The 22086-nt window shown below is 31.5% G+C and overlaps 1 long non-coding RNA gene across 1 annotated transcript; it reads right to left on the bottom strand.

Moving 5' to 3' along the window:
* Positions 1 to 7766: 7766 nt before the first annotated feature.
* Positions 7767 to 10765, bottom strand: LOC133181323 (uncharacterized). Its single transcript, XR_009720459.1, has 4 exons — positions 10672 to 10765; positions 8874 to 8964; positions 8398 to 8549; positions 7767 to 7824 (listed from the first exon to the last, which is right to left on the bottom strand). It is a non-coding gene; the product is annotated as an uncharacterized LOC133181323 (long non-coding RNA).
* Positions 10766 to 22086: the final 11321 nt, after the last annotated feature.

Raw genomic sequence — 22086 nt, 5'->3', positions numbered from 1 at the left:
TTTTTGATCTTGACCTTTCCTTTGATCTTGACCTCACTTTTCTTAAATTAGTTTCTGAATCAAATGTCATATGCTGATACATACTGATGTAAGCTATTCAACTGCAGCAATATTTTTTGACCTTGACCTTTCCTTTGACCTTGACCTCACTTTTCTCAATTTGTGTTAAAATGTTGCATTACTAATATACCCTTGGAGGGGCATTCATGTCCTATGGACATATTTCTAGTTAGAATATAACTTTAATGCAGTCGTGATTAGAACAAACTAAAACATTCAAAGTACATGTATACACAAGATTTCCAGCCAGGAAACATAAACCTTTTACATGGTCACATTTACCAATAAATTACAATAGTATTATCTTTTGTTATTTTTCTTTTCGTAGGATGAGGACATGCATCTTTATGTATGTGTAACCGGAAGTAGAACTCTTTAATAGATAAATCAACAAAGTTAATAGCCAACTTGGCTTAAAGCAGTAAACTGCCTCCAGTTATGATTGTCAACCCAGGTAAGGGGATATCTGAACTATGATCAACGCTAAATGAAAACACAGCTGTAAGTTTTATAAATTTAATAAGGTGAGAATTAACCTTTGTAAATGATAACAAATAATAAATAATAGTCAAAATTTAAACAAGAATAAAGTCTTTCAAAATTGCACAGGAATAAATAGTTTTATCAAAAATATAATTTAATCTGGCAAGTGAATAACAATAATCTCAATAAATAAATAAGAAGTTTGTGAAAAATTTAATAGGAAAAATGGGAGGAATGTGAAAAACCTATGAAAATAATTTATGTCCCTACTGAGCTTCCATACTTATAAAAAAGGTCAAAAATCCTATTAAATGAATAAATTAGAAAAGTGTAAAAGGAATGAGCTACATCACCCAATATGACTACTATCAACACTCTAAGAGTTGAACTGAAAATATCAATGCTAATTCTAGGTTCTAAAAATAACTGACCCAGAAAATAAACAACACCAAAAATAAATAATAAATAGTAAATAATGGTTCTAGGAATTATACCTGTTATCTACAAATCCCTAGACCAGGCTGGACTTGGAAAGGGGAAAACTAAATTAACTCTATAAAACCTACATCCTAACTGTTTCCTAACAAAAATCTAGAACTTGTGAAAAACGTGAAACTAAAGCTAGCTAAGACCTAGAGTACTGTTAAACCATGAGGTTTTCTTAGCACTCTAAGGTACTAATCAAATAGTGCTCATAAACCATGAGGTTTTCTTAGCACAATAAAGAGGAACTAACCATGAGGTTGTGTTCCCCAACCCAAGTGAAGAAAACTACACGAACACGGCTTTAAATACCCTAGCTATAGGCCCAAATATAAAAGCCAATAAACATCAAAGATCCTATAGCTAACTTAACCAATCAGAACATAGCTTTCAAAAGTACTATGGAAAGACTCCCAACATGGATGACACTTCCTGTTTAAAAAGTAAAACATGTGGAATGTCAACACATGTCCTAACTTATAAAAGACAAATAATAACGGGGTTTTACGTAAGTAACAACTGAAAACAAATGATAAATAGAATAATCTGACTGAAATATCAGCAAATACTTGTAAAATATTATTTACGAAACGATGGCTATGATATAAAAATCTAAACCACTACTTATGTAAAACAATATTCACTAAAAATTAAATAATATGAATGTATTTGTCACATTTTATTCATGACATAATACTATTTATTTGTATTTCATTGCCATTTTACAAAGGTATAAAAGGATTCAAAGAAGAAACAGATGATTTAAATAAAATAATACGTGAGAAATGAGTGAAGAAAATAAAAAAAATAACTCAAAATTGTAAAGCAAGAGAACTCTTGGCTGGGGAGCATGTCTTTATGAAAAAACATAATTACTTCAAAAAGCAGACTTACTAGACATGATAGGTTTAAAGCTGCTTTGAATTCTTTCTTTGAATTTTTCCGATCATGTATTCAACATGCTCTTTCGTGCGCGTATAACATTGCATTCATTCTTGTAGATTACAATGAGAACACATTTTTACCTGTCTTGGTATACATGTATCAACACTGCGTGCACTTTCAATTGGTAAATGGTGATAACAAGTTCGAACACTCTTTCGATTGAATTATAAGGAAGTTTTCAAATTTTATTTCATCTTTGTGTTTAGTATTTCGCTTTGGGCGAAGATTGAAGAGTTGATTGGAAACTTCGTTTGACTTGATCCACAGGCCTTTGGGTCGCTTTAATTTGATTGACAAAATGGGGGGTGGGGTGGGGATTACAAAAAAATACCCCCAGTTTGGCCAGCCGGATTAAAGCAATCTAAAGGCCTATGACTTGATACAGTAATATCAGTTTGACTTCTGCCTTCAACCACTTTGTATTACACGAGGTTTGTTTCAGAAAATATTAGAAAGTTCACAATTAATAAAGAATATTTTGAATATTTTCAAACTAAGTAGTTCTTCCTCGTATTTCTCGATTTTTGATAAAGCCCACTTTACAACGTAATACGATAAATTCGGACTTTTGTTTCTTTCCCTGAATTATTTTAAATTGGATCGGTAAGAAACCATGCAGAGTTTTATTTGAATGTATGAAATCTGGAGTTGATTTTATTAAATGGAGTAAAAGTTTAAAACAAATATAATTTGAGATGAACCCTCTATATAATTACAATATAATTAAAAATCCTGAGACTTTATATAAATATACCTACATATGTTGAACAATTATTTCAATTAAATCTAGTTGACATTGTATTGGTAGAAATGTTATCTTTAATATAGGGCGTTTGCCTATTTTTCAGTTCTTTTCTTTTCTTTTTTTTTTACTTTTAAAAGAATGTGACTCCCAAATAGTTAAAATCTAGTATTTTTTTTCTATTTTTATGTACCCTCATACTGTAACAGTGTGAGTCCCTTGTCCCTCGTAGCACTCATATTATAAAAGGAAGTTGTTTATACTCAAACATCTAGTGATCTAACCCATAAAAATCCCTAATTTTTCTTCGAGTAGATTATTAGTTGATGTAGAGAGGTCCACAATGTCCAAACGAACAATTCTGCTTCAGTAATGCACAACAACGTTTAAAAGGTATTGAGAAAAGACTTCTCGGCCCCATGAACCCCAAATGTAGGGATCAGGTTTGTTTGTTTCGTTGTTTGTTTTTGTTTTGTTTTTATTTTGGTTCAATATATGTCTTCGGATATTTTGTTGTCGTTGTTGTTGTTGCTGTTTTTAAGATATAAGGTAAATTCTATTTAAGGGACTGTCCCGTTCAGCCCTAAACGGTGCGATATATGGAATACTGACAAGTGTCAACTATCTAGGGATGTATCTCCTAAAAATTCACAATTTTTTCTAAAAACAGATTATTGGCGATATTTTCCCCATTCTCTCCCACTGCAATATAAAAAGTTACGATTTTTTACCTGTACTTGGCTTAAGAAAACATACTAAAGCATTTTCAGCTTTAAAGAATTTTGTGTACGGTACTACACATTCTAGTTAAAATTCCTGAAGTGGCAATAGAATGGGCAATTGCATAAAAAATATATTACTATATCCTAAAAGACTTTCTAAAATATAATCAAAAGAAATTTTATTTTTTATGCTTTAAAATGGTGTCAGGGATATAAATGATTAGCTCTAAACCTTGATTGAGTTTCTTTCATGATATATATGAAAGAATTTGGCTTTTTGAGTGTTATTTTACATAATTTTTTTTTTTCAAATCTGGTTTGAAAAGTTTTAATGTGAAAGAGATATGATATAATAACTTCCTCAAAAATTACTTTTTGGTCCATTTAATTCAAATCTTTAAATCTAAGGCATAAAGGAATTTTGATAAAGTAGTTATCTTACAAAAAATACTAGATTTTGAAGCGATCCTATTTTACCTTATTTTGTTGAACTCCTGACATCTAATATGTACTTTATGAAACAATGTTTTAAAACTTATAACGCACAATAACTCGCACAAACTAAAGTTTGTAATCAGTTCGGCGTTTTGATATTTTTTTTATCATTTAGGTCAAGTATTTTCATATTTTCTAGACTTCAAAATATGATTATTTGCTTGTGTAAAATAATTTTAGTGATGAAAACTATTCTGTGAATTGACTGTAAAATGTCCAAACAATATCTGTAATTTGTTGATAGAGATAATGATTTGAACTACAAATAGTATCAAACATTTACTGCAATTTATTCTTTTAGTAAAGATAGGTGAAGTTCATTGACAATTGTAAAACAGTTTTGTTTCACTCCTGTTTGCAGTAAAATTTAAAATTAAAACCATAGAACACAAAAATTCAAAAAGTGTAATATAAATATAATAGACATAGAAGTTTATTCCCATTGCTTGTATTTAAGTGCAGGTCGATAAAAATGTGTCTTGGTAATTTTTTCTAATTCACCCAGATGTCTCTTCGATGAAATATGGAGATAACGAAAAGTATTCAAGCTCAAAGTTCATCTAAATAATACAAATCGGGAGCAGAGCAGACACGGACCTCCAAAAACATCATAAGTGTGATCAGGTGCTTTGGAGGATGAGCATCCCCTGCCGACCGGTCACACCCGCCGTGTGCTCCTTGTCATGGTCGGGAAGTACAAAAGAAAATCCGTAAACAATTCAATGTGTAAATAATGGCCTAACAATTAGTATAAAAAAACGTCAGTCAGAATTTGACTTAATGATAGGTTGTATTTGCTGACAAGGTCTTTGTATCGACAATAAAACTTGCGAATTGATGACTTCAAACGAGACTGTTGAAATACTGGTTTCTTCAACTTGTTTGTCAATAGCTTGTCTCGTTTTAAAAATTGTTCATACGTAGAGCATGCTCATGCGTATCGAATCAACTGGGAGACAAAACCCCATATGCAGGTAATCTGAGAATGCACCATCCTTAATAAAACCCATTACACGAACAAAACTATACGAGTGACGCGTAGTCGTTTTGTTCTGTGGGCAGCGACTATATGGAATTGCCCCTCTCTAGATTTACACTTTGAAACAACGGTCAGCGTTTTTAAAAAGAAACTAAAAACTTATCTGTTTAAAACTGCTTTAATCTTGTAAATGATATCTGTACAAACTAAACTAAATTAAACTTTTAAACTTTACACCAATATGGATAATTTTCCATGTTTTCGTCATTACTGAGAGAGAGAGAGAGAGAGAGAGAGAGAGAGAGAGAGAGAGAGCTGCTATTTATTGATTTAAATTATTATATCAAGAAAGAATTTTGACATGTAGACTTTCCTTATAGGAATACATATCTCTAAATTTATTTACGCTTTTTAAAAACATTTTAAGTATCCATTATTATTATTATTTTCTCTGTTACATGTACGTATTTAAACATACTGTATGTGTACATAAATTAACGAATTCAAAATTTAGCGCAATCACAGGGTATGAAGTGGTTGGCGTAGTCATGAATTAGCGCTACACATGTAGCGCTAAAAGATAAAAATTAAAAAAAAAAACTTATTGTCTATGAGTTTAAGTAAAGTGGCTGAAAATAGCCTTGCGGTTTTTATTGTGCAGTCGTAGTTTGGTTGTTGAGCATTTAATTACCGTTTACTAGTAATTATAAACAATTAGTTTAAAATTTTTAGTCCAGAAGGATCAATTATGTGTAATTATGTTAGAGTAGCAATGTGTAATTAATACCATGAATACCGCACGTATAATTCACGTACATTGTCGAGATTCACACAGAATATATATGCGGGTCGACACAGTTGGACTGAATGGTCCACGTGGCAAGTGCCAATAACCCATTTTATATTAAAATTGATGCTCAATAGTGAATTTGAAAAAAAAAATCACATTAAACATAGATATATATTTACATACATTTATATAGGCCTATTGCCTGTTGAAATAGATGACTAAATCGGGCTCGGTGATCGAGGCAGGATAAAATGGCAGATCGAAGCAAGTAATTAAGTACACATACAGTAGTTTGTAATGTTACAATATTGTAACAAGAATTGTCTTAAGAATCTCCTAAGTCTATCCTAGTAAGGACATTCTTAAGTCATACTAGTATTTAAGGACTATTCTTATGACACATTTAAAAGCATGCCTGTTGGTCTCCAAAGACTACATGTACGTAGATATTGTCAATAAGGAACTCGAACATCCTTTAAATATCAACCTCAGAGTACTTGTGTGTAGAATCAGAATGTTTTTTAACAAAGTAAGTTTAAAGATGACAATGACAAGATATGAAAAGTTGCAAGTGCTATTTTATTGCAGAAGCAGTACTAGTAATCTATGTTGTCAACGAGCTTTGTCTTTAATTTATCGTAGGGACAGGTTGTATGAAGTGATGAAAAGTCATACGTTTTGATATTATTGAGATTTGAAAAAAAAATTATTACAATTGTTCCAAAAATTATTTATTTTTATGAGCTACATATGTATTATATAACACACAAATCAACTAAAAATAGAAACTACATCAATGAAAACGACGTGATGTTTTAATAAACGATTTAACAATCAATTGATTAAGATATTCATACAGAGTGATAAAACAACAGCATATAATTTCTCCATTTGCAGAAATTTGTCAAAAAAGTCTTTGCTGCTCTCTGCATATTTTTTGCATGAAAAAGAAATGATGATGATTGTCCTCCACTCTTCCACATGAACATAAGAGACTCAAATTTATATTACATCGATAAAGGACAATGTCAAGCACACAATTGTGAAGAAAATTGTTGAAGATGGAAGAGAGTCGTGATAGTAAGAAGGAATTTCTTACAGCAAAGAGGGACAAATTTCACTCATTGGTAACTTTAGGAACAAACGCTGACATGTAAGTTTGAAATATGCACTTCAGTTATCATAAATTTTGTACATCGTTATTGATCTTAATGATAAAGTAGTTTTTCTTCTTTATTGTAATATGTTATTGAAAGTGTTGCTTAAAAAAAGGACAATACATGCATTCTTAAAAATCTGTTCAATGTAATTCAAAAATTAAACGTTGAATAATCTTTAAATATTAGTGAACCTTTAAAAAAACAACTTTAACACAACCTTGATTGATATATACAAAAAACCATACTATTTACAGGATTTCTTACAAGGAAATATATAAAAGCCATTATAAGATCACCTTTACAAGTGAATTAATATCTTTTCTTATATCCCCTTCAAAGAAAGTTTTCCTTCAACTATGATAGTAAAAAACAAATGGACATTAAAAACTTTATATATATATATATATATATATATATATATATATATATATATATATATATATATATATATATATATATATATATATATATATATATATATATATATATATATATATATATATATATATATATATATATACACAAAACATTATATTTATGACATGATGCCATTCACATTCGTATTTCATCGCCATTTTACAACTGTATAAAAGATATAAAAATTGATTTATAAAATATAACAAGTGAGACATGCCTGAAGTAAATAAAAAAGTAACATGTAACTATAAAATACTAAGCCGGGTGAGACGTTTTATTTATTTTCTTTATGAAAAAAAAAACAAATCTGCTCAAAAAGCAGTTTTGTTAGAAGAGATATAATTTCTTTGAAACTGAGTAATGTTTTGATTTTTATTTTCCGTGTTTAACTGTTAATCTCCATTTCTTCATCTTGCAGTGAACTGCGGTTTAGTACAACAAAGTTAGTCTCTATTTCTTGAGGAGTACAATGAGCACAAATGTTTACCTTTCTTGGTATTTTAATCCTGTGTCCATTTACAATTGGTAAATGGTGATAAATTCGAAATCTACAAAAAATGTTACATACTTTTTGATAGAATAATACCGGTAATGTAGATTTCAAATATAAATTCGTATTAGTATATTCTACAGAATATACAAATATGAACTTATATTTGAAAACACTATTCTGAAGTATGTATTAGGTGAAGTTTAAAGAGATATTGCCGACTTTCTTCAAATTGAACTTGAAAGTTACAAGAGTTTGGATTTCAGCTTCAACCACTTTGTAATACATAGATCTTTGCTCAAGCCAATATTAGAAAGTTGACAATTATTCAAAATTAATGCTTCAAGTATTTTTAAACCATTCAATACTCTTTTAATAGATTACATGTATATAATCTCCCCCTTTTAATTCTTCACATGAGGCTTTTGTTACAAATACGAAACTCTAGCATACATAAACGTAGATCACAAACCTACAAATCAAGGATTATTGCTATTTTTTTTTTTTTTTTTTTTTTTTTTTTTTGGTGTGTTTTTGATTTTTGATTATTTTTGTTGTTTCATGAGATCCGGATTTACTAAATACTACACCCAATTAGTTCAAACCTGTTACTTCTTCAATTAATTTATACCTTAAATGTTGATTTCCCATCAATGTTCGTTTCTGCCAGTCCCAGTCCCTCGTAGATATCATATTTAAGATCGGGATCGGCTGCAACCTCATCTTCCACAACGGTGAAATTAAATTCACCTTCACTAGATTTGTCGCACAGGACAATCAATTCTAAAATAAAGAATACTTATAAAAGTAAAAATGAAAGCTTCATCAATAAATGAGAATTTCTGACATTTAATAGAATCGACCGATTTTTATTCTTTAACCATAAAATTTCCAGCTTTTCTTAGCATAAAAGTAAATTCAAAGATCTAGTTCTTGTATTTTAAACTTTTTAGACCGAGTATTTTTTCTCTCAAGTGTATAAAAGTACTAGTATTTTTCCTAAAAGTATCGTCGCCAGAGTTTATAACGTAATAACTTCATGAATGTTCCCCTTGCCTTTTGACCCCGATATTAAAATTAATTAATTACATCAGCTTGTTTGTTTACCTTTACTTGGCTTCAGGAAATGTATTGGTGAATTTTTACACCGCGGAAAAGAGAATTTTGTATTCCATTCGGTACTTGTACTATTGGTGTCCTTTAAATAAAAGAAAAAAAGAGTGTACTGTATGGCAAAAGCTATTATATTATGTTTTCCAAGTTCATTTACGCAATCTATAAAGTTTGATGAGAGAGAGAGACAATAAAAAGAAATAGATGCATGTAAAAAATATTACCATCACCCCTATACACACTCTCTCTAATATATTAGTACATATATGATTGATTCAAAACATTCTTTGAAGTAAAGAGGTATAGCGCACTTAGCATACGAAATGGCCTACAATATAGCGCATTTACCAAAATCCAATTTATTTCAATATTTTATATTCAGTAAATCTAGCTTTAAACAAACGCAAATTATACCAATACCTATAGATAAAATAGTCATAATTATCTCATACAAAAGCAATGAAGTTTACAGATTTTGCATGGGATATATGGAGATCTATTGAATGAGCATTGAAAAAAAAAAACAGATTGTGTATTTGAAAAACTTAAACCAGAGAAATCTTGAATAGATTATATTCTTTTAATATAATAATATACTGTTATATTAAGTATTTAAGTATCTATTAATTTTCTTCGTTTAACTTAATATTCATTTGAAAACTGATTATAAACTTCGGTGACCCTATTTTCTTAAAGACTCGGGGCAATATAAATACACAAAAGACAGAAATTTTTAGTATGAGTAGCCTAATGGTGTACGCTGAACTGTTTCTTGTTTGTGGGTCTCCGGCTCAAGCCCTCATAATACAGATTTTTTTTTTTAAAAAATCGTAGTTATAAGTATTTTTTTTTTTACGTTATCTAGTTAATCGTCGTATTAAATAGATATATACATTATTGTTTCAACTTATCTGCTTACCTATACATGAACATTTGATTTTAATGTTACCTGCAGGGACTTAATATGTAAAATGGATTTTCGACTATTTTGGAAAGAAGAGACACATAAAGTCATCAGACGTTTTCATTGAGGGGGCACAAGCATATAGTATCTATGTTAACTACAGTAATATATATATATATATATATATATATATATATATATATATATATATATATATATATATATATATATATATATATAGGCAAAATTATTTGCCCCCCCCCCCGTGCCCCCCGGTTCCTACGGCCATGGTATTTCCCGAAACGAATAGTGATCTAGACCTTTCGAGAAAATAAAAATCTTGAAAACAGTCAAGAAAAAAGTAAATCTATTAATTAATAAAAGTAATAGAACTTTCCATTTAAACCTGAAAGTAGGCGAAATACTGCGAAAGGGCGCTTCACCTCTTTAATCAAAAAGTAAAAACTAGATATATTGAAGCATTTCAAGGAATCATTATTCAGTCATAAAAGTACGCACAAATGATTAAGTGCATACGTTCGATAAATACTGTAAACGTCGATATTTATAAGGTGATATTTTTTGGATTTCTGTATAACAAAACGTTTGCATTGGTATGGAAGCTAAAGAATACACAAAATATGTTGGTTTGTTTTTCAGTACGAAACCTCTTTTCGAAACTGTTCCTGTGGGAATGAATTTTGAGAAACTTAAGTCATCTCAAATTTCGCAAAATGTCCCCCACGTAATAATTTTTTTTTGTTTACACTATCGTTGCAAGTATCAGATTCTTTTAGGAGAGTAAACAAATCGGTCACTTGGCTAGCGAAGATAATAAAAAATGAACCATTCTATTAAAATGACTGATCAATTTAACTCAGAACTTACAATTAAACCAAACGTTTTCTCATCACGGACTCCCAGGTACACTGTGTGGTCATTCCTGGACTGAAACGTGTACACAAATGAGCAACATGGGGTAGGATTTATTGACCGAGTTTTTACAAAATGACCTATAATAAAAATTATATATATATATTTTTTATACATGTTCGATGTTGTGGATTTTTAATTGAAAAGTCAAAAATTTCAAATAAATGATCTACCGGAGATTTCGTTTAACCTCGAACGCAAAAATTGTACATGTGCATGTATGCTTAATAAATCATGCCTGCGTTTACAAGTTGATCATTTTTGTTGAAAAGCTGTTCTAAACCATATATACAATCGCTGTGTTTATAATATTTTTGTTTTTGTGTCGAATGCCAAATGGGTTATAATTTCAGTTTTCTTGTATAAAATTTCAACAAGAAGAAGAAGGTAGCCCAACACAAATAAATGGAAACTGTACAGTACTAACATCTTTCATCCACCATAAAGTCGACCACTTTTCTGACGATTAGTTTACCACTATCGTTGCACAAGAAATAGTCTTTATACTTTGCAGGTTGAAATGCTTTGATAGTCTGTTCTTCTTTCATTAAGGTCACATTCTCGTCAACATTTGCACCTGAAATAAACGAAAACAAGTTCAGTCAATAAGTTTCAAAATAAATATAAAGATATAAATGAGAAAATCTGAGAACTTGCAACAGCTTGAATTTCTTGTAAACAGAAAAATATGTCTTTCCCTCATATAATTTACCCGGGCCATCGACTTCTAAGCTTAAATACTAGTATTTTTTTTACATCTACAGTTTTAGCAAGGTTATAATCCTATATATACTTACTTGTCGTGCATAAACTTAAAAGATCTTTATCTTGTAATAATTCTTTGTCGTCTCTGTGTCCCCAACATTTCCTCTCCTTAGAAAAGATTAAAATTTCGTAATTCAGTTTAGATTCAAAATTTTCGGTCAAACAAGATGCCAAGCAAATCACCTTTCAATTAAAATCTTTATAACATTTCTTTTATCTTTAACTTATTTTAGGGCCTGTAGGAGAAATACTATACCAAAAATTTATTCACTGGATTTTTTAAACATCTCTTTTGAAATATGATTACAGCGTTGAAAGATTGATATATAAGCTCTTAATTACTTGATATGAAAAATTAAAAAAAAATTTAATTAAAAAGTTAGACACTTTATTACTTAACATTTGCTGTAATATAATGTATTTTGTAATTATATTAGAAAAAACTATATCAAGAAAATGATAAATGCAGCTTAATTACGAAAAATGCTGGAAAAAAATCCTAACGTGCTTTTCAATTACAATAGAAACATTAACTAGTTCTAGGGTATAAGGCTTTTGAGATATTTTCGTTTTTTTTTTTACTCCAAACATTTAGAATCTGTAGCTCTGATTACGGCAATCTTTCGTGATCAGAAAATTATTATTCAAGACCGCCATCCTTTACATATGATAACATATGAAGGTATATATACTTGCATAAATTAATATTATGTTAAAAACAAAGAATAAAGAAGTTATATAATATTTAAATTTGTGAATCAAATAAGTTAATACATGTGATAAGATGACAAATCAAAAATGTATTGTGATGGCAAGTTTCTTCGTCTTCAGCGTGTCTCCCTCGCTATCGTCGCTGCTATTTTTATAATGTTAACAGATTTTTCATATTTTTTCTTGCGGACAATCTTAAAATATAAGGTTAGATATTTAATTTCAAATCGATAAAATCAGTGATTTGGTGGTCCAAAACGCGGAAATTCAGGTTATATCGCGTATATTTTAGTAAGATTGACGTGAAGAGCGAATCAGCCATTGTCGCCTTTGATGTCACAGGGTCACGTGATCGCTATCTAATTAACTTAGATTTTTAATTCACAGGTTTTCATTTGAGTCAATAATTGGTAAATTTTGTGTAAAAACACAAAATTTATAAACTGTGGTCATAAGGAACGTTTTACGCTTTTAATTTCAAATAATTTGGAAACATGCAATAAGTCCTTTAAATATCCCAGTGAACTTGAAATAAAAGATACCACAGAGTCTTACACATCTGTTGTATTTGGATATTTTGCTGGAAAAAGACGTTAATGGTAACTTAACAACAAAATGTTATGACTTCAACTTTTCTATCGACAACTTCCTTTACTTATGTAGCAAAATACTTTTATCATCTGAATATGGGGTTTATGTCTCCCAGTTGAGTTGATACGCAAAAGCATGCTCTACGTACGAACAAATTCTAAAACGAGGCAAGCTATTGACAAACAGCTATAAACATCCTAACAGCTAACAATACAATGACCTTGTCAGCAAATACAATCTTCATTAAGTCGAATGCAGACTGACTTTTTTTTCATACTAATTGTTAGGCTATTATTTACACACTGAATTGTCTACGGATTTTTCCGTTTGCCCGATCATGACAAGGAGCATACGGCTGGTGTGACCGGTCAACAGAGGATGCATCCTCCTCCATGGCATATGATCCCACCTCTGATGCTTTTATAGAGGTCCGTTTTGTTTTGTTTTTTCTCCCGACTTGTATTGTTTCAATGGACTTTTGAGCTTGATTACTGTATAAATTACTTCAAAAGAGCTTATATCAGTCTTTCAATTTTGAAATCATATTTCAAAAGAGATGTTCAAAAGATTCAGTAAATAAAATTTCGGTCTTGTATTCCTCCTCAAAAAAACAACATACATATATTTTATAGTATTCATGCATTATTATCATAAAATCATGGTAAACATTTTGAATTTACTGATGGAGCTAAATATAAATTTCCAAAATTATAACTATTATCATGTTGTAACATTTGAATTTTCCCCGAAACAGTAAATTCAAAATACGATAATACCGGTAATTTGAAATATATTTGAAATATATATAAATATGAATTGGAAGTTTAATATAAGCTTATGTTATCTTTAAGTTTTAGAATTCATTGAAAGTTTCATATTTATAGTCACCGTGAAGGCAAACACTCCTGATTTTAAATCCCTATTCATTTTTGTCAGCATTTCTCGGGTTAGGGAAGCAGCGCCGAGCATAGCTTTTGAATATTTCAAAAAAATTGACCTAAAGAAAAAGAAAGACACATGAATGAGTAAATAAATTTGCAACTCCATTTGTTCATCTAACTCCCACGTTCACGGTTAATATAGAGTACCTTTTTGTCACATGAAATTGATGGATTAAATTTAAATAAGAACTGTTTTACAGTTGGAGTCTGGCACATCGTCATTTAAAGTTTTGTTTTCTTTTTTCTTTTTTTTTTTTGCCTTTAAAATTCAATTCTATGGCTTAGATAGGTATGTTTTGTACAAACCTTTGATATCCACAATTGGGACACTGTCCTTGAGAGATTGAGTGACCTTTGATTTTTATGTAGGTGTTCCAGGAATTAGCATAGGGTTAAAGCATGTTTTGTACGAGGGTTGCCCCAGAAAAATGTAAACATTTTTAATATTTTTTGCTTCACTAATATTACGAAGTTAAAATTCAGCATCTATCTAATAATACACTGAAATTTCAAGAAAATATCGCTATAATATAAATAACATTTTTCTCTCTGATAAACGAATCATTCAAAATAACTGTCGATGCAACGCCGACGACGCCAAATGTAGCTCGTGACATTGGAATCATGCGTCTTTAAAAATTCGTTCAAAGCATAAATTCGATACTGCATTTGAATTTCTTTTAGTTGCCGACTTATCAATTTCACACAAACTACAGTTAAGAAAAGATCAAAGAATTAATTTATTTCCCAAACTCATTTCATATAAGCCTTACTGCTCGCATAGTTAACTTATAGGTGGTCTCTATTCTAGACTTTTCAGCCTGTTGTCATTTTTGTTGGTCTGCCAAACGCCGCTATGATCGGATAAACAGTCCATATACTTTTGAACTTCTTTTACTTTTCGTTCCATCTCAGGAACAGGAGTCATACCACGCTCAAAACAGCTGCGTGATAATTTGAGTGTTCAGCATTATCGTTTTCGCCGTTACTGACAATATATTACTGATAGTGTTTGTGCATATAATGTCATGATTTAGTTGTATATGTAGTATCTTTATTGGCGTATACATTACATATATTGCCACATGATGTCAAAATAATAATTTTTTTCACATGAGTACTCTAGATCATAGAGTTTCTAAGAATGTAAATTTTGTCGCATTATATTTTCGTACAGCCTTGTAAGAAAGTATCGCTGAAAACGCTATTTTTGAAAGTCAAAAAAGAAAAAAAAATGCAGTGCGCCGACCACCGATATTTAAAACTCTTTAAATGCTGATTCTAAATGCTACATGGCTTTACAACCTTACTGTATTTTGTCAATATGACGAAAATACCACGAATAATTTTGGTCTGGTAGTTCACGAAATATTTAAAAGTTCGCGTTTTTCTGGGACATCCCTTGTGCAGCCCCCATTTCGTGGACCTTTCCGTCCCCCTATTTGTTAGGGAGAATTATGTTTGCGAATGCCTTTTCGTATTTTTGAGTTCGTACGTGTTACTAACAAATATTTACTTGTACTGTTCAATTCTTTGAAGTTATAAACAGTATATCTAAAAAAAAGATATTTATTAGAAAAAAATAAGGATATATTTTATACAAAAATAAAGGTTTCACTTACATATACTTCGACAATCGACGATACATTCAAATACATGTGTGATAGTATTGTTGTAGAGTTTTTAATATGAATGAAATTGATCACAAGATAGGTTTTCCTGATCATGAGAGCTACTACTTAGTGTCATACCACTTAGGAAAGTTTTATTTATTTGTTTCTTTATTATAGTACTAACATGAATATTGACATAAATAGATTATTAAGTGTTAGAAGGAGGTGTGGGGAAAACCCAATCAATTAAAATTAAGCAATTTACACAATTAACTTAAACAGAATTTTTCGTAATTTGTAAACTCTCTTTCCAAAAGTTTTAAAAGTTCTTAAGGTATGTCACTCGTGAAATAAGTTATATCAAGGATTTTTTGAGAAGTATATTTTAGATAAGTACTCATATAGCATGACTCAAAATCGCAAAGAAAATCGGGGGGTGAGAGTGCATCTTACTGAGCTACGGTACAATTAACTTGACCTTTTTGCACTTAAATTGTAACTCTTTGGTTAATCTTTAATCATATTTTATCAGATGTAATCATGACAATAAATATAGTATTACTTTACATAAAATAGTTTGAAAAATATTTATCATTGCACAAATCATGCAATTTATTGCGCATAATTTATTGTGTGACCTTTTTGCACTAAAAATATCTCCTTGAATAAAACTTTTTTATGACTTAAGTGCTGATCGGTCGGAAGTATCATGTAGTTTAAAATAATGAAGAAAAGGTTAGGGTCAGTGATATAAATTGTGAGATAATGGTTAAAATATGCGATTTTCAGTCAAAAAACAGTGTAAGTTTCATATTGACCTTTTTGAAAATATATCTTCATGTCTTGGCAAAGTCTGTTTAGTGAATGTGTAAAATTTGTTCTTAATATATTAATTGAGACTTATATTTAATATTCCTTGCATATAATAACAGAAAATATTCTCTGAGTAAAAATATGTGGGGCTAAAGTTCCAAGATATTAAATTTAACAAATGTGATTTGAAGAATTTTCTTCTTAATATCCTTCCACCACAAGAAATAGCCCCTCATAAATCTTGCTTCTTTGTGAGCAGTTTTTTTTATTGAATGTTGAATGATTTGCATTGTTTAATTTAAATTTGTTATAAAAATTAAATTGTAGTAAATAGTTTAGAAGTTAGAGGTTGTGTATTTATGACTTTGTTTCAACTCTACGTCTGGAAATGAAAGTTATATACACAGTTCACTTTTTAAGGATGAAATTCTTCAAAATCACATCTCAGTCTTCATACTTTTAACATTCAGTCAACAAAAATGAGTTCGACCCACTTTAGCTGCAGAACTGTAGCTCTGTCCGAATATTCTCAACCAGAGAGCTACAGTGCTGCAGCTAGACCCACATTACCTATACTGGATTCCTAAACTTCATAAAAATCCTTACAAACAAAAATACATTGCCGGGTCCAGCAAATGCTCTACCAAGCCCCTTTCTTAACTCTTCACAAAAATGTTAACTGTTGTAAAGGAGAAACTTTCAGACTACATTGCTACAGGATATTCGATAAGTGGTGTGAATCAAATGTAGATTCCCTAAAATTCCAAAGAGCTTTTGGATTTTTTTTCTTCAAAAGTCAGTTACATTAAAACATATGCCTTTTCTTTACCTTATACAACCATTCTTCGCAATAAATTTAAAATTAACTAAGCTTTTTGATATCATGAACAACTGCATCTTCAAAAAAATTGGAACTCTGAAATTTTCATATCTTGTAATTGGTCATCTTTAAAATAACTTTGTTAAAAATCATTCTGATTCTACACACAAGTACTCCAAGGTTGATATTAAAAGGATGCTGGAGTTCTTCAGTGACAACATCTATGTTGTCCTGGGAGACCAGATCTTCCAACAATCTTTTGAAAATCCAGTGGGCACTAATCGTGCTCCTTCATTATCCGACTTGTTTTTATATTCCTAAGAAGAAGAATTTATTAAAAAAAAAACTTTATCAAGAGAGGAAGGCAACTCTTGCTGTGGTCTTCAATTCGACATTTAGATATATCGACGACATTTTATTAATTCTTAGTTACAATAGTTACTCCCGTTCATATGTCGACTCGATATATCCTAATGAACTGGAAATATAAGTCACTATAGAGTCTGCTACATCTTTTCCATATTTCTTTGTTTTACTGACTATAGATGACAAGGGCCAACTAACAACTAAACTGTATGACAAACGAGATGACATCAGCTTTTTCATCGTCAACTTTCCTTATTCATGTAGTAATATTCCATTACCACCTGCATATTGTCTTTATGTTACCTAACTTATTCCATATGCAAGAGATTGCTCTGAGTATGATCAATTTTTAAAATGCGATAGACTTTTTGACAAATAAGTTGATGTTACAGTGTTTTCAACAATCTCGTTTAAAGTCAGCATTTCGAAAATTCTATGGTCGTTATAACGATCTTGTTTGCAAATACAACCATTCTTTGGGGGTATTTTGACTAACGTATAAATTTCATACCAATTGTTAGGCCATTGTTTTATATTAAATTTGAATGCGGATTATTCTGTCTACCTGATCAATACATGTGATCACGGCGAGTGTAACTGGTCGACAGCGAAGTGCCTTGCTCACAAATTGGTATTGTTTTTTCAATCATTGTTCGTTATTTTCACTTTTTTTCACACATTATGCAAAAAACCGAATATGTCAACTTCAGAATAAGGGTAAGATAGGCGGTTGTTCGAACCACTAACAGTATATATGAAAGAAACTCACCTGTTAAGAATATTTTCTTACCAATGGGGAGTGGGTTCATTCTAATTCGTTGCAGAATATATGCCACTTCTTCAGTGATCGCATTACAAACATAAGGAAAACATTGGTCCAATTGTGCCAAGTGTGGCATGAGAAGTATGTTACCCTGGTCAAATGTAAAGTCCAGCCAACTTATTCGAAGTTTCCGTAACCAAGATTTGAATGCCATATGATATGATATGAATTGCGTGACATTATGGTTTAGATTGAAAGTGAAAATTATTGAAAGGTCTTATTGCGTGAATTCAATTCCCATACAAAATACTAATATTTTCTCCTCACTTTTTACCACAGCGTAATTTTTATACCTTGTGAAAATTATTGCATTTAAATTGAACTAGTATTTTCTATGAAGTCCGGGGCAGTTTTCAAACCCTTGACCCTTTCTTAGTTTATAAGTAATACATGATACATTATAAAGAACTGCCAAAACGAGAGGAGATAGAAGCACGTATTGTCAAAGATGAACCACAATTAACCGAGAAAAGAATTAGAGCAAGAAATACTTGAAGTAATTGCACTGTCCATATGCAATGACAAATGTCCTTTAAAGGTGTGTTGCAGATGTCTTTGCGAGACTCTCTCGATCAATATTAATAATCCCATGCAGGGTTCGAACACATGGTGTTTTCACAAAATGGGAGATTTAATACGAATTCAAAACATGTAAATTTAATTATCAAAAGATTAATGCGTATGTAGATACTTCATGCAGAAAGAGGATTCCATGGTTCCCAGTATACCATGACTAGTGTCATCTCACAATTGATCGAAGAGGCGAAAGAAACTAAAGGGATCCTTACAGTTGTTGAATCTGGCGAACGCCTATGGTACAGTTCTACATATCATCGAAACAGAACTCCAGTACTACCACATACCAAAGAAGATCGCCAAAATCCTAAAGGACCACTAACAGCCTAAGATGTGATACAGTTTAGATTCAGAGTGGGAGACTACAGCATCATTGTAGCGGCTGGAGAAAGGGATAGTGAAAGTATTAATACTATTTTTGAAGTCATTTTTGTCATGGCAATGAATCTCTTAATAAAGGCAGGGAGAAGAGAGGCCAGAGGACCAAAGACCAAGTCAGCCATCAAGAAGCTTTCAAGCAGAGGTTACATGGACGATTAACCATCACTAAGACAATATAGATACATGCGAGATGGGTTATGAGAACCTCGGACGAAAAAGCCATAAGGGTCCGAATGAAGTTCAAGCCTTTCAAATCGAGATGTCTCGTTGAAATAAAATATGGAGATAACGAATAGTATTCAAGCTCAAAATCCATTCAAACAATACCAATCGGGAGCATCGCAAACATGGATCTCCAAAAACATCAGATGTGGGATCAGGTGCCATGGAGGAGTGAGCATCCCCTGCCGACCGGTCACACCCGCCGTGTGCTCCTTGTCATGATCGGGAAATAACGGCAAAACTCGTCGATAATTCAGGGTGTAAATAATGGCCTAACAATTAGTATGAAAAACGTCAGTCAGCATATGACTTAATGATAGATTGCATTTGCTGACAAGGACATTGTATCGACCATAGAACTTACGAAATGATGACTTTAAACGAGACTGTTGATATTCTTGTTTCATCAACTTGTTTGTCAATAACTTACCTCGTTTTAGAAATTGTTCATACGTAGAGCATGCTCTTGCGTATCGTATCAACTGAGAGATATACACCCCATATGCAGCTTCTTTCAAGCTCACTGGGATATATCGTGTCGATATATGAATGGAAATAACTATTGTTAATTGATAATACGTCGTCGATATATCTAAATGTCGAGTTGAAGGCCATAGCAAGAGATTTCTTTTTCTCACGTATAAGATTTTGAATAAATTCTGCTTCATATGAATACAAAAATAGATCTGCTAACAACAGGGCGCAATTGGTACCCATGGGAATTTCAACAGATTGTTGGAAGACCTGGTCTCCAAAAACCACATAGAAATTGTCAATGAGAAACTCAAGCAACTTTTAATATCATATTCAGAATACTTATGTGCACAGTCAAAATGTTTTTAACAGAATAATTTTGCAAATGACCAATAAGAAGGTAAGTAAATTTACGAGCTCTATTTTTATTGAAAAAGCAGCTGTCAACGATGTCAAAAAGCCTGGACTTTAATTTATCGTGGGGAAAGGTTGTATATACAGAGTTGAAAAGTCGTAAGTTTTTATGTTATTGATTTTAGTAAAATTTTGTGATTTCAAATTTTCCAAAAGTTCCTTGGAATGTATCCACAACTGATTTACACCACTTCTCGAATATATTGTTGCACAGTACTCCTAAAGTTTCTCCTTCACTGCTGTTAATATTTTGGTGAGAAGTAAAGAAAGAGGCTTGGTAGAACATTTACTGGAACCCGCTATGTATCTTTGTTTGTAAGGATTTTTATGAAGTTTCGGAATCTTTGTGGTAAACAAAGAACAGAATTAAACAAAAATTCAATCTGATTATTCAGTGTGAAAAGATACCATCAATCCAAGATATCCCCATCAAATGGCAAGGAAGTGGAATGATGATACCCCGTAGGACATAGCAGCAGACGTCTAGAACAGGAGGCAACAAATAAACTGAAAGAGACATCGATAATACGGGCTTGCCAGGAAAATTTAAGGCATGGGTCTTCCAGCACAAACTCCTATCCAGAATAATATAGCCATTGATGTTTTACGACATTGCCATAACAATTGTAATGGGTTGAGGGCTTTGGGAGGAAAGTCAACAGTTTCTCCGAGGATGGGGGGTATCACGGAGCTTTTCATCAGTCGGAATTTAGAGCAGGATCACTAAGCTACGATTACTTTTCACATCAGTGGTAGAGAAATTCAAAACTGTGAAGGCTCGTCTCATTTTGACCCTCAAGGACTCCAAAGATCCGAAAGTAAAAGAAACTGGAGTCGACACACCGCCCAGATACAAGTGGAAATTAAGCAACTGATGCAGTGTCCGAAGCAGGGTCAAGATTCTTCCATAAAGACATGTTGAAACCATTTGTATAGGGAGAAAAAACCTAGGAACTGTGTTAGCACTAAGATGGATAGGGGCTTCAGTCAGAGATAGGATTCACTACTCCAGTAAGAAAGGCAGCAGAAAGAAGAGGTAACATCTTATAAAGCAGTGGAGATGAGAAGGCATACTATCATCATATTATCTATCTACCTGAATAAAAAAGCGATGTTTTAAATATGATTTCCTTGATGTGTAATAAGATCCGATTTGTGCGTGAAAATGCATTAGCATGATTTCAAACGTTTTTAGAACCGATCTTGTCATTGTGTAATGTTTGTTGTTTATTTCAAAATTTCATCATTTTTATGATGCTTCATATTGCAGCTGATGAAAAGTTGATTAGTTTTAATTGTGTGTGTGTGCGAGATGGGGTGGGGGTGGGGTGGGGGGTAATGGCAAACAACATATGTTAAAGTCTAAAACATAGAAATTCTCTTTCCTCTTTCTCCTTCGCTACATTTTCTATTTAATTCCAAAAAATCTCATGAGACAGTTGTCTTACTCCCTCAATAATGGAAGCTGACCTATCTAAAATATATATAAATTACTTTTTCTCTCCTTCATTCGCATGCTTAAAAGACGCCATCCTTTTTTATATTGTATAACTGCTTACAAATACATGTAGCGCACAAAGTTTTTCATTTTAATGAGACAAAAAAAAAATAGATTGATTTATACAAGTAGGAATGTTGTTCGATATGTAATGTGATTGTACCTCAGTCCGATAACGCTATGCACGATTTCGTGGATGATCTAGATTTGGACATATTCCTTTTTATATAAGAATTACACAGAACATTGCTGATACAGGTATATGCTAAACATTGACTACAAATTAATTACTTGCATGTTTCTTCGGGTTCTTCGGAAAGTTCGAGACCTTCCTCTTTAAAGTGTTTCGTTTTATTTCCATG

The sequence above is a fragment of the Saccostrea echinata genome, unplaced genomic scaffold (genome assembly GCF_033153115.1).
Source record: "Saccostrea echinata isolate AGI-Se365-2 ecotype Australia unplaced genomic scaffold, CSIRO_AGI_Sech_v1 ptg000008l, whole genome shotgun sequence".
Classification (NCBI taxonomy): Eukaryota; Metazoa; Mollusca; class Bivalvia; order Ostreida; family Ostreidae; genus Saccostrea; species Saccostrea echinata.
The sequence above is the reverse complement of the archived record's forward strand: the minus strand, read 5'-3'. Positions and strand labels throughout refer to the sequence as shown.